General features: G+C 46.2%; 1 pseudogene; it reads right to left on the bottom strand.

Moving 5' to 3' along the window:
* Positions 1-3164: 3164 nt before the first annotated feature.
* Positions 3165-12407, bottom strand: part of LOC139551249 (uncharacterized) — a 48885-nt pseudogene continuing 39642 nt past the window's right edge.

The following is a 12407-nucleotide window of genomic DNA, read 5'->3' on the forward strand; positions in this document are numbered from 1 at the left end:
TTCAACTCAGCTCCTATTGAAGATACAGTGGGATTTTGGTAATGTTGCACTTCCTACGGCTTCCACTAGATATCAACAGTCTTTAGAACCTTGTCTGATGCTTCTACTGTGAAGTGGGGCTGAATGAGAGGGGATTGAGTAAGGTCTACCATGACCTGAACATGCGCTGACCATGCGCGTTCATGTGAGAGCGAGCTCTGTTCCATCGCACTTCTGAAGACAAAGGAATTCTTCGGTTGGAACATTATTGAAGAATTATGTTAAAAACATCATAAAGATTGATTCAATACTTCGTTTGTCATGTTTTTACGGACTGTAATATAACTTTTTTAACTTTTCGTCCGTACTTTCCGCTGGACTTGCCCGCGCGTCGTGAGTTTGGAAAGTGTACTGAACGCTAGAACAACAAGGAAGAATTTGGACATAAATGATGGACATTATCGAACAAAACAAACATTTATTGTGGAACTGGGATTCCTGGGAGTGCATTCTGATGAAGATCATCAAAGGTAAGTGAATGTTTATAATGTTATTTCTGACTTCTGTTGACTGCACAATATGGCGGATATATTTGTGTCTTGATTGGGCTCTGAGCGCCGACCTCAGATTGCATGGTTTGCTTTTTCCGTAAAGCTTTTTTGAAATCTGACACAGCGGTTGCATTAAGGAGAAGTGCATCTAAAATTCCATGCATAACAGTTGTATTTTCATCAACATTTATAATGAGTATTTCTGTAAATTGATGTGGCTCTCTGCAAAATCACCGGATGTTTTGGAACTTCTGAACGTAACGCGCCAATGTAAACTCAGATTTTTGGATATAAATATGAACTTTACCGAACAAAACATACATGTATTGTGTAACATGAAGTCCCATGAGTGCCATCTGATGAAGATCATCAAAGGTTAGTGATTACTTTTATCTATATTTCTGCTTTTTGTGAATCCTCTCTTTGGCTGGAAAAATGGATGTGTTATTCTGTGAATAGGCACTCACCTAACATAATCGTTTGGTTTGCTTTCGTCGTAAAGCCTTTTTGAAATCGGACACTGTGGCTGGATTTACAACAAGTGTATCTTTAAAATGGTGTAAAATACATGTATGTTTGAGGAATTTTAATTATGGGATTTCTGTTGTTTTGAATTTGGCGCCCTGCAGTTTCACTGGCTGTTGAAGAGGTGGGACGCTACCGTCTCACGTACACTAGAGAGGTTAAACATGTGGAACTCTACGCACGCTGCGCCTTGGTCCGTTAATTCTACAAACGATCGTGACAGAAGATCCCACCACCCACGGACCAAGCAGCGTGCCCAGGAGGAGCAGGGATCCTGGGCCTGGGAGGAAAGCCAGGAGTGGAGGACATCCTGGACTTGGGACGAATAATGGCAGGAGACAAAAGCCTGCCATGGAAGCAGGAGGAAGCAGCGAAGGAGGGACAGCGACGACACCAGGGTTCGCGGCCATAACGTAGGCCCAAGAAGGAGCCTCAATTTTTTTGGGGTGGGGGCACACGGGGTGGTCTGCGAGGCTGAGTGGTGAGTCAGAGACCATGGAGGAAGCGTTGGATAGATTGAGAGAGAGTGAACGGAGGGGTGAGAGAGACCTTCGTGGAGTGGTTGGCGAAATGTGAAGAGAGTGAAGCGGAGGAGCTGTTGGTTTGGCTGGGGAGGCAAGACATTCGCCCTGAGGAGCATGTTAGCCATCCGATGCCACCTGTGTCAGCTCCCCGTATTCGTCCTGAGGAGCGTGTCATCTGTCCGGTACCATCTGTGCCGGCTCCAAGCACCAGGTCTCCAGTGTGCCTCCACAGCTCAGTACGTCCTGTGCCAGCTCTCCACACTCGTTCCGATACAATGTGTGCCAGTTCTACGCACCGTGTCTCCAGTGCGCCTCCACAGCCCGGTATGTCCTGTGCCAGCTCCTCGCACTTGCCGTGCGAAGATTGTCATCTGTCCAGGACACTTTGTGCCAGCTTTACGCTCCAGACCCCCAGTGCGCCTCCACGGCCCAGTACGTCCTGTGCCGGTTCTACGCACCGTGTCTCCAGTGCGCCTCCACAGCCCGTGGCATCCTGTGCCAGCCCTCCGCACTTGCCGTGCGAAGGTTGTCATCTGTCCAGGACACGTTGTGCAAGCTCTACGCTCCAGACCTCCAGTGCGCCTCCACGGCCCAGTACGTCCTGTGCCGGTTTTACCCACCGTGTCTCCAGTGCGCCTCCACAGCCCGTGGCATCCTGTGCCAGCCCTCCGCACTTGCCGTGCGAAGGTTGTCATCTGTCCAGGACACGTTGTGCCAGCTCTACGCTCCAGACCTCCAGTGCGCCTCCACAGCCCAGTACGTCCTGTGCCGGCTCCACGCACCAGGCCTTCTGTGCGTCTCCCCAGCCCGGTACGTCCTGTGCCGGCTCCACGCTCCAGGCCTCCTGTGCGTCTCCCCAGCCCGGTACGCCCTGTGCCAGCTCCACGCACCAGGCCTCCAGTGCGTCTCCCCAGCCTGGTACGCCCTTTACCAGCTCCATGCACCAGGCCTCCAGCGACGGTCTGCAGTCCAGAGCTTCCAGCGACGGTGTGCATTCCAGAGCCTCCAGCGACGGTCGGTAGTCTGGAGCCTCCTGCGACGGTTCCCAGTCCGGAGCCTCCAGCGACGATTCCCAGTCCGGAGCCTCCAGCGACGATTCCCAGTCCGGAGCCTTCAGCGACGGTTCCCAGTCTGGCGCCTCCAGCGACGGTTCCCAGTCCGGAGCTTCCAGTGATGATCCATGGCCCGGAGCCTCCAGTGATGATCCATGGCCCGGAGCCTCCAGTGATGATCCATGGCCCGGAGTCTCCAGTGATGATCCATGGCCCGGATCCTCCAGTGATGATCCATGGTCCAGAGCCTCCTGCGAGGGTTCCCAGTCCAGAGCCTCCAGTGAGGGTTCCCAGTCCAGAGCCTCCAGCGAGGGTTCCCAGTCCAGAGCCTCCAGCGAGGGTTCCCAGTCCAGAGCCTCCAGTGAGGGTTCCCAGTCCAGAGCCTCCTGCGAGGGTTTCCAGTCCAGAGCCTCCAGGGAGGGTTCCCAGTCCAGAGCCTCCGGCGACGGTCCCCAGTCCAGAGCCTCCTGCGAGGGTTCCCAGTCCAGAGCCTCCTGCGAGGGTTCTCAGTCCAGAGCCTCCAGCGAGGGTTCCTAGTCCAGAGCCTCCTGCGAGGGTTCCCAGTCCAGAGCCTCCAGAGAGGGTTCCCAGTCCGGAGCCTCCAATGATGATCCACGGTCCCCGGCGATGATCCACGGTCTGGTACCTCCGGCGACGATCCACGGTCCGGAGTCCCCGGCGACAATCCATGGTCCGGAGCTTCCGGCGACGATCCACGGTCCAGAGCCTCCGGCGACGATCCCCGCACCAGAGCCGCCACCGAAGCTGACATATCCGCGAGCGGAGTGGGTACTTCGCCCCGCACCGGAGCCGCCCCCGACGTTAGATGCCCACCCCCGACGTTAGATGCCCACCTCCCCTATTGAGTCAGGTTTTGCGGCCGGAGTCCGCACCTTTGGGGGGTGGGGGGGGGGGGGGGGGGGGGTACTGTCACGCCCTGACCATAGAGAGCCTTTTATTCTCTATGTTGGTTAGGTCGGGGTGTGACTAGGGTGGGTTATCTAGGTTATTATATGTCTTTGTTGGCCTGGTATGGTTCCCAATCAGAGGCAGCTGTTTATCGTTGTCTCTGATTGGGGATCATATTTAGGCAGCCTGTTCCCACTGGGGTTTTGTGGGATCTTGTTTGTTTGTGTGTAGTTGCCAGTGTGCACTGCATTTGACTTTACTTTTCGTTTTGTCCTGTATTGTTTTGGTGAGTTTCTTTAATTAAACATGTGGAACTCTACGCATGCTGCGCCTTGGTACGTTAATTTTACAAAAGATCGTGACAAACTGACCTAAAACAGGGAATTTTTACTAGGAAAAAAATGTCAGGAATTGTGAAAACTGAGTTTTATTGTATTTGGCTAAGGTGTATGTAAACTTCCGACTTCAACTGTATTTCTCTGTGGAGCACGTTCTGATTGGCCAGTGAGGGGCCAAGCCTCAACACATCCACAACTTAGCCTCGACACACCCAAAACCCAGCCCTTTTGTGCCAATGCCAGCAAGTGCGCCAATAATTGTGATAGTGAAAATAGCATAGCTATTTCTGACACACCCCTGTACTTATAGCACTACCACCTGCACTTAGATTTACCATTGTGTTAGGTTTGTTAAACTAGAGCCCTATATCTGACATGGTACAGGTGTCATGTTTTTTAAGCCCATAACCATGTGTATGAGGTGTATACTTTTGTTTCAAGGTAGAATTGTTTAAGACTAACAAGAAACACTGTGTGACCCTGATTTAGTCCACTGAAGTAAAAGGTTACAGAAATGGAAGAAAATGTATGGGATTTATAAGTACCGGTTTATTTGTTTTGTTAGGCCTTGTTCCTGGAAGACTACAATCTTAATTCCACCCTCAGATATCCACAGACTAACCCATCTTTCCCAATACACTACAATTTTACTATTTCCTTTTGCAATACATCCTTCTATTTTAGTATGATGTCTTACCAGGGTCTTGATACTCCCTATTTGTACCATTTCTACCAAGAAGCACCATCATTAAGTTTGCAGGTGACACACAACAGTGGTAGGCCTGATCACCGACAACGACGAGACAGCCTATAGGGAGGAGGTCAGAGACCTGGCCGGGTGGTGCCAGAATAACAACCTATCCCTCAACGTAACCAAGACTAAGGGGATGATTGTGGACTACAGGAAAAGGAGCACCGAGCACGCCCCCATTCTCATCGACGGGGCTGTAGTGGAGCAGGTTAAGAGCTTCAAGTTCCTTGGTGTCCACATCAACAGCAAACTAGAATGGTCCAAACACACCAAGACAGTCGTGAAGAGGGCACGACAAAGCCTATTCCCCCTCAGGAAACTAAAAAGATTTGGCATGGGTCCTGAGATCATCAAAAGGTTCTACAGCTGCACGATCGAGAGCATCCTGACCGGTTGCATCACTGCCTGGTACGGCAATTGCTCGGCCTCCGACCGCAAGGCATTTCAGAGGGTAGTGCGTATGGCCCAGTACATCACTGGGGCAAAGCTGCCTGCCATCCAGGACCTCTACACCAGGCGGTGTCAGAGGAAGGCCCTAAAAATTGTCAAAGACCTCAGCCACCCCAGTCATAGACTGTTCTCTCTACTACAGCATGGCAAGCGGTACCAGAGTGCCAAGTCTAGGACAAAAAGGCTTCTCAACAGTTTTTACCCCCAAGCCATAGGACTCCTGAACAGGTAACCAAATGGTTACCCGCACTATTTGCATTGTGTCCCCCCTCCAACCCCTCTTTTACGCTGCTGCTACTCTCTGTTTATCATATATGCATAGTCACTTTAACTATACATTCATGTACATACTACCTCAATTGGCCCGACCAACCAGTGCTCCCGCACAATGGCTAACCGGGCTATCTGCATTGTGTCCAACCACCCGCCAACCCCTCTTTTTACGCTACTGCTACTCTCTGTTCATCATATATGCATAGTCACTTTAACCATACCTACATGTACATACTACCTCAATAAGCCTGACTAACCGGTGTCTGTATATAGCCTTGCTACTGTTATTTTCAAATGTCTTTTTACTTTTGTTTTATTTCTTTACTTACTTACCTACACACACACACATACCTTTTTTTCGCACTATTGGTTAGATTCTGTAAGTAAGCATTTCACTGTAAGGTCTACACCTGTTGTATTCGGCGCACGTGACAAATAAACTTTGATTTGATTTGATATGAGATAAAATAAATACTTTACCTAAGAGTATAATCATATTTCCCATTGATTGATTGTGGTTTTTCAGATCTCCTAACAGTACTGGTTGTAGGTCCATCTGAACACATTATGACTTCATGACTTAACAACCACTCCTGGACCTGACTCCAAAAGCAAGCCACCGAAGGACAATACCAAAAGTTCTGGAAATTATGATATAAATATGTTTTACCCATATTAAACCATTTGTTTGTTTCATTCCTCAAACTGGTACCGGGTTACCTTCAAGAGTGTTGTGAGTATTGAGCTATAAAAGAACGGGTTCTGAGGCTTGTGGATTTCGATGGTGGGGTCATATTAGTTTGAAGCCCAAACCGTTCGGACGCTACAGACAGAAGTTGACACATCGGCGGTACCAACTTCAGATGAGTTCCGTGAAGCGTGTGAACATATACAGTACCAATCAAAAGTTTGGACACACCTACTCATTCCAGTTTTTATTTTTTGTACCACAATGTAGAAGGCACACCTGTTAATTGTAATCCATTCCAGGTGACTACCTCATGAAGCTGGTTAAGAGAATGCCAAGAGTGTGCAAAGCTGTCATGAAGGCAAAGGGTGGCCACTTTGAAGATTCTAAAATATGAAACGTATTTTGATTTGTTTAACAGTTTTTTGGTTACTACATGATTCCATATGTGTTATTTCATAGTTTTGATGTCTTCACAATTATTCTACAATGTTGAAAATAGTGAAAATAAAGAAAAACGTTTGAGTAGGTGTTCTAAAACTTTTGACTGGTACTGTAGGTGTTCGTGGGATTCTCTGCTATTGATGGTGAGGTCATATTCCGTTCAGACACCACAGAATTATTTTGTGAGAAGACCGATTTTTGGGATGTCTCCTGGTCTGCTACCTTCCACTGCAGATGTGGCAAGCCAACATTGGCAGATGCGATGGATTGAGACACAGCCCATGCAAAAGATATCTCTAGTTTAAACAGACAAATTTTGATTGGGATTTTTTTATTATGCTAAATAGATTTCCATGCGGGCGCGGACATCGACACTAGGTTAAGACAATGTCATATTCTGCACTGAACAGGGCCTGATCATGTCATCCTTCCTAACTGTCAGGGATGAGATATAAATTTTGGGTGCTGACTCATAACCATTAGACACACTCATAAAGCAGAAGCTAGACTACCAGGAACAGGGGGGGGGGGGGTGTAATGTAACAAGCCCCCTACCTTCATCCCTTCTCCAGCACTGCAGTATTTTCTTCCCACTAAGCAGGAAATCACAGAAACAGAATAGAGACAGAATAGAGAGAGATGTTTTTAAAAATGTATTTGGCCGGGAAACGGTTAAAGCCATAAAGACATACAGTGCCTCAGCCCTGACCCCTTGCCCTCCTAGGTATCCCCTTGCACAGAATTCTTATTCCCCACCAAACTGACAAAGTGTTTTTAATCTTTTCTTTCCCTCTCTCCTGGAGATTGGGGAAACAAAAATCAATAGTTGCTGGCAGGCGATCTAGCAGCAAGGTGAATTACATGCCTGGGCCGCGCTAGAGCCATAGTATCGGTGCATCAGGAGGGCATTGGAACCAGGGACCTTGGGAGAGACGTTGAAGACATAGAGGTTGCAGGGTCATATCGGGTCCATGGTCTGAGGAGCATGGTATTTACTGCCTCGCCTCACAGAGATGAAAAATAACTACTGCACAGCACAGAGAGAGAATGAGGAAGACATGGAAAGGGTGAGAGGGAGAGCAGGGGAGAGGTGACGGGGGGGGGGAGAGGTGGGAAGAAAGAAAGGCTCTGATCTCTGATTATCTTTTCTCCGTGTCACAGTTCATTGGTTTAGTCTTTTCTCTCTCATTCCAGAGGCTCAAAGTGAGTGAGGAGGCATCACAGACTTAAAAACATGAAGAGAGAATACTACTGACCCTGTAAGCAATCTACATAGTGTATACAAACCCTATGTGAAAATTACACTGTCACAATATATACACTCCCTCCCCTACATATTTATTTGGACAATGAAGCTAATACTTTTAATTTGGCTCTAAACTGCAGCATTTTGGATTTGAGATCAAATGTCACTTTTTATTTGAGTGTGTTTTACAGTTTAGAAAATAATGCACTATATGTATCTAGTCCCCCAATTTGAAGGTGTCATAAGTATTGGGACAAATGTACTTATAATAGTTTAAATGTAGTCAAAAGTTTAGTATTTGGTCCCATATTCCTGGAACTCAATGATTACATCAAGCTTGTGACTCTACAAACTTGTTGGATGTATTTGCACTTTGTATTGGTTGTGTTTCCGATTATTTTGTGCCAAACAGAAATTAATGGGAGATTATGTACTGTGTCATTTTGGAGTCACTTTGATAAGACTGTAATATGTTTCTGGACACTTCTACATTAATGTGGATGCTACCATGATTATGGATAATCATGAATGAATCGTGAATGATGATGAGTGAGAAAGTTACAGAGGCATAAATATCATACCCCAAAATGCTAACCTCCCCTGTGGTAATGGTGAAATTTTAGCATGTTTTAGAGGCATGATCTTTGTGCATCTGTAACTCTCTCACTCAAACTAGTCTGGCACAAGATTTAGTTCTGGGTTCCGAGATAAGTCAAAGCGGACACAATAACAGGAACAGCAGGGCTAAGATCAGCTGTGTTTAGATCGCTTTGTTGTCACTTTATGAAACATCATCAGTGTATCTACAGCCAGTTATGATGTCAAACAAAATAATAATGTTTTCCCTTCTCCCGACAGGGACAAGGTCAATGAAAAGAGAAAGATTCAATCAGTATAGGCATGTAAAAAAGTTCAAACTGCAAAGTCAAAAAAAATATCGTTCCATTTCAAAACTAGGCTTTCACGTGAACTTTCATGTGCCTTAATTATAAATGTGTATGTGATCTGAAAAGAAAGACAGGATCCCTCTAGGCTAGACATGATTGGCTGAGATAATGAGGGGCTGGATATGCCGAGAGATGAGTCCTGATTGGTCTGTCATGTTACAGGCTTCTGTCAAGAACTGAATGGGGGCTTTCGTGGTCAGTCAGTATATACAGTGAGCTCTAAAAGTATTGGGACAAAAACCAATTTTTGTTGTTGTTATGGCTCTGTACTCCAGCACTTTCTAAATGGATTCTAAGTGATAGTGACTGTAAGGCTATTAAAGTGCAAGACTTTCAACTTTAATTTGAGGGTATTTTCATCCAAAACATTTTGTCCCCTAAAATGGGGGGACTATGTACAAAAAGTGCTGGAATTTCCAAAAGCTTCACCCGATATGGATTAAAACACCTTGAGGTTAAAGTGCTGACAGTCTGCACTTTAACCTCATAGTACCCTTTCAAATGCTGGAGTATAGAGCCAAAACTGTCAATGTCCCAATCTTTTGGAGCTCACTATAGATCAACTTTTGCTAATTTTTGAAACGATATAGCTACAGTTGAAGTCGGAAGTTTACATACACCTTAACCAAATACATTTAAACTCAGTTTTTCAAAATTCCAGACATTTAGTCCAAGTAAGAGTTCCCTGTCTTAGGTCAGTTAGGATCACCACTTTATTTTAACAAGGTAAAATGTCAGAATAATAGTAGAGAAAATGATTTATTTCATCTTTTATTTCTTTCATCACGTTCCCAGTGGGTCAGAAGTTTCCATACACTCAATTAGTATTTGGTAGCATTGTCTTTAAATTGTTTAACTTGGGTCAAACGTGTCAGGTAGCCTTCCACAAGCTTCCAACAATAAGTTGGGTGAATTTTGTCCCATTCCTCCTGACAGAGCTAGTGTAACTGGATTAGGTTTGTAGGCCTCCTTGCTCGCACACGCTTTTTCAGTTCTGCCCACAAACTTTCTATGGGATTGAGGTCAGGGCTTTGTGATGGCCACTCCAATACCTTGACTTTGTTGTCCTTAAACCATTTTGCCACAACTTTGGAAGTATGCTTGGGGTCATTGTCCATTTGGAAGACCCATTTGCGACCAAGCTTTAACTTCCTGACTGATGTCTTGAGATGTTGCTTCAATATATCCACATTATTTTCTTGCCTCATGATGCCATCTATTTTGTGAAGTGCACCAGTCCCTCCTGCAGCAAAGCATCCCCACAACATGATGCTGCCACCCCCGTGCATCACAGTTGGGATGGTGTTCTTCGGCTTGCAAGCCTCCCCCTTTTTCCTCCAAACATAACGATGGTCATTATGGCCAAACAGTTCTATTTTTCTTTCATCAGACCAGAGGACATTTCTCCAAAAAGTACGATCTTTGTCCCCATGTGCAGTTGCAAACCATATTTATTTTATTTCACCTTTATTTAACCAGGTAGGCTAGTTGAGAACAAGTTCTCATTTACAACTGCAACCTGGCCAAGATAAAGCAAAGCAGTTCGACACATACAACAACACAGAGTTACACATGGAATAAACAAACATACAGTCAATAATACAGTTGAAAAAATCTATATACAGTGTGTGCAAATGAGGTAGGATAAGGGAGGTACCATAAATAGGTCATGGTGACGAAGTAATTACAAAATAGCAATTAAACACTGGAATGGTAGATGTGCAGAAGATGAATGTGCAAGTAGAGATACTGGGGTGCAAAGGAACAAGATAAATAAATAAATACAGTATGGGGATGAGGTAGTTGGATGGGCTATTTACAGTTGGGCTATGTACAGGTGCAGTGATCTGTGAGCTGTTCTGACAGCTGGTGCTTAAATCTAGTGAAGGAGATATGAGTCTCCAGCTTCAGTGATTTTTGCAGTTTGTTCCAGTCATTGGCAGCAGAGAACTGAAAGGAAAGGCGGCCAAAGGAAGAATTGGCTTTGGGGGTGACCAGTGAGATGTACCTGCTGGAGCGCGTGCTATGGTTGGGTGCTGCTATGGTGACCAGTGAGCTGAGATAAGGCGGGGCTTTACCTTGCAGAGACTTGTAGATGACCTGAAGCCAGTGGGTTTGGCGATGAGTATGAAGCGAGGGCCAGCCAACGAGAGTGTACAGGTCGCAGTGGTGGGTAGTATATGGGGCTTTGGTGACAAAACGGATGGCACTGTGATAGACTGCATCCAATTTGCTGAGTAGAGTGTTGGAGGCTATTTTGTAAATGACATCGCCGAAGTCAGGGATCGGTAGGATGGTCAGTTTAACGAGGGTATGTTTGGCAGCATGAGTGAAGGATGCTTTGTTGCGAAATAGGAAGCCGATTCTCGACTTAATTTTGGATTGGAGATGCTTAATGTGAGTCTGGAAGGAGAGTTTACAGTCTAACCAGACACCTAGGTATTTGTAAATGTCCACATATTCTAGGTCAGAACCGTCCAGAGTAGTGACGCTGGACGGGCGGGCAGGTGTGGGCAGTGATCGGTTGAAGAGCATGCATTTAGTTTTACTTGCATTTAAGAGCAGTTGGAGGCCACGGAAGGAGAGTTGTATGTCATTGAAGCTCGTCTGGAGGTTAGTTAACATATTGTTCATCGAAGGGCCAGAGGTATACAGAATGGTGTTGTCTGTGTAGAGGTGGATCAGAGAATCACCAGCAGCAAGAGCGACATCATTGATGTATACAGAGAAGAGAGTCGGCCCGAGAATTAAACCCTGTGGCACCCCGATAGAGACTGCCAGAGGTCCAGACAACAGGCCCTCCAATAATTTGAGAAACCAAGGCTGTTGAGTCTGCCGATAAGAATGTGGTGATTGACAGTCGAAAGCCTTGGCCAGGTTGATGAATACGGCTGCACAGTAATGTTCTTATCGATGGCGGTTATGATATCGTTTAGGACCTTGAGAGTGGCTGAGGTGCACCCATGACCAGCTCGGAAACCAGATTGCATAGCAGAGAAGGTACGGTGGGATTCATAATGGTCGGTAATCTGTTTGTTAACTTGGCTTTCGAAGGCTTTAGAAAGGCAGGGTAGGAAAAATATAGGTCTGTAGCAGTTTGGGTCTAGAGTGTCTCCCTCTTTGAAGAGGGGGATGACCGCGGCAGCTTTCCAATCTTTGGGAATCTCAGACGATACGAAAGAGAGGTTGAATAGGCTAGTAATAGGGGTTGCAACAATTTCGGCAGATCATTTTAGAATGAGAGGGTCCAGATTGTCTAGCCCGGCTGATTTGTAGGGGTTCAGATTTTGTAGCTCTTTCAGAACATCAGCTATCTGGACTTGGGTGAAGGACAAATGGGGGAGACTTGGGCGAGTTGATCGGGGTAGGGGTAGTCAGGTGGAAAGCATGGCCAGCCGTAGAAAAATGCTTATTGAAATTCTCAATTATAGTGGATTTATCGGTGGTGACAGTGTTTCCTAGCCTCAGTGCAGTGGGCAGCTGGGAGGAGGTGCTCTTATTCTCCATTCTCCGTAGTCTGGGTTTTATGGCGGTTTTGGTGCAGTGGCTTCTTCCTTGATGAGCGGCCTTTCAGGTTATGTCGACATAGGACTCGTTTTACTGTGGATATCGACACTTTTGTACCAGTTTCCTCCAGCATCTACACAAGGTCCTTTGCTGTTGTTCTGGGATTGATTTGCACTTTTCGCACCAAAGTACGTTTATCTCTAGGAGACAGAACGCGTCTCCT

Source organism: Salvelinus alpinus, chromosome 23 (assembly GCF_045679555.1).
Source record: "Salvelinus alpinus chromosome 23, SLU_Salpinus.1, whole genome shotgun sequence".
NCBI classification, from domain to species: domain Eukaryota; kingdom Metazoa; phylum Chordata; class Actinopteri; order Salmoniformes; family Salmonidae; genus Salvelinus; species Salvelinus alpinus.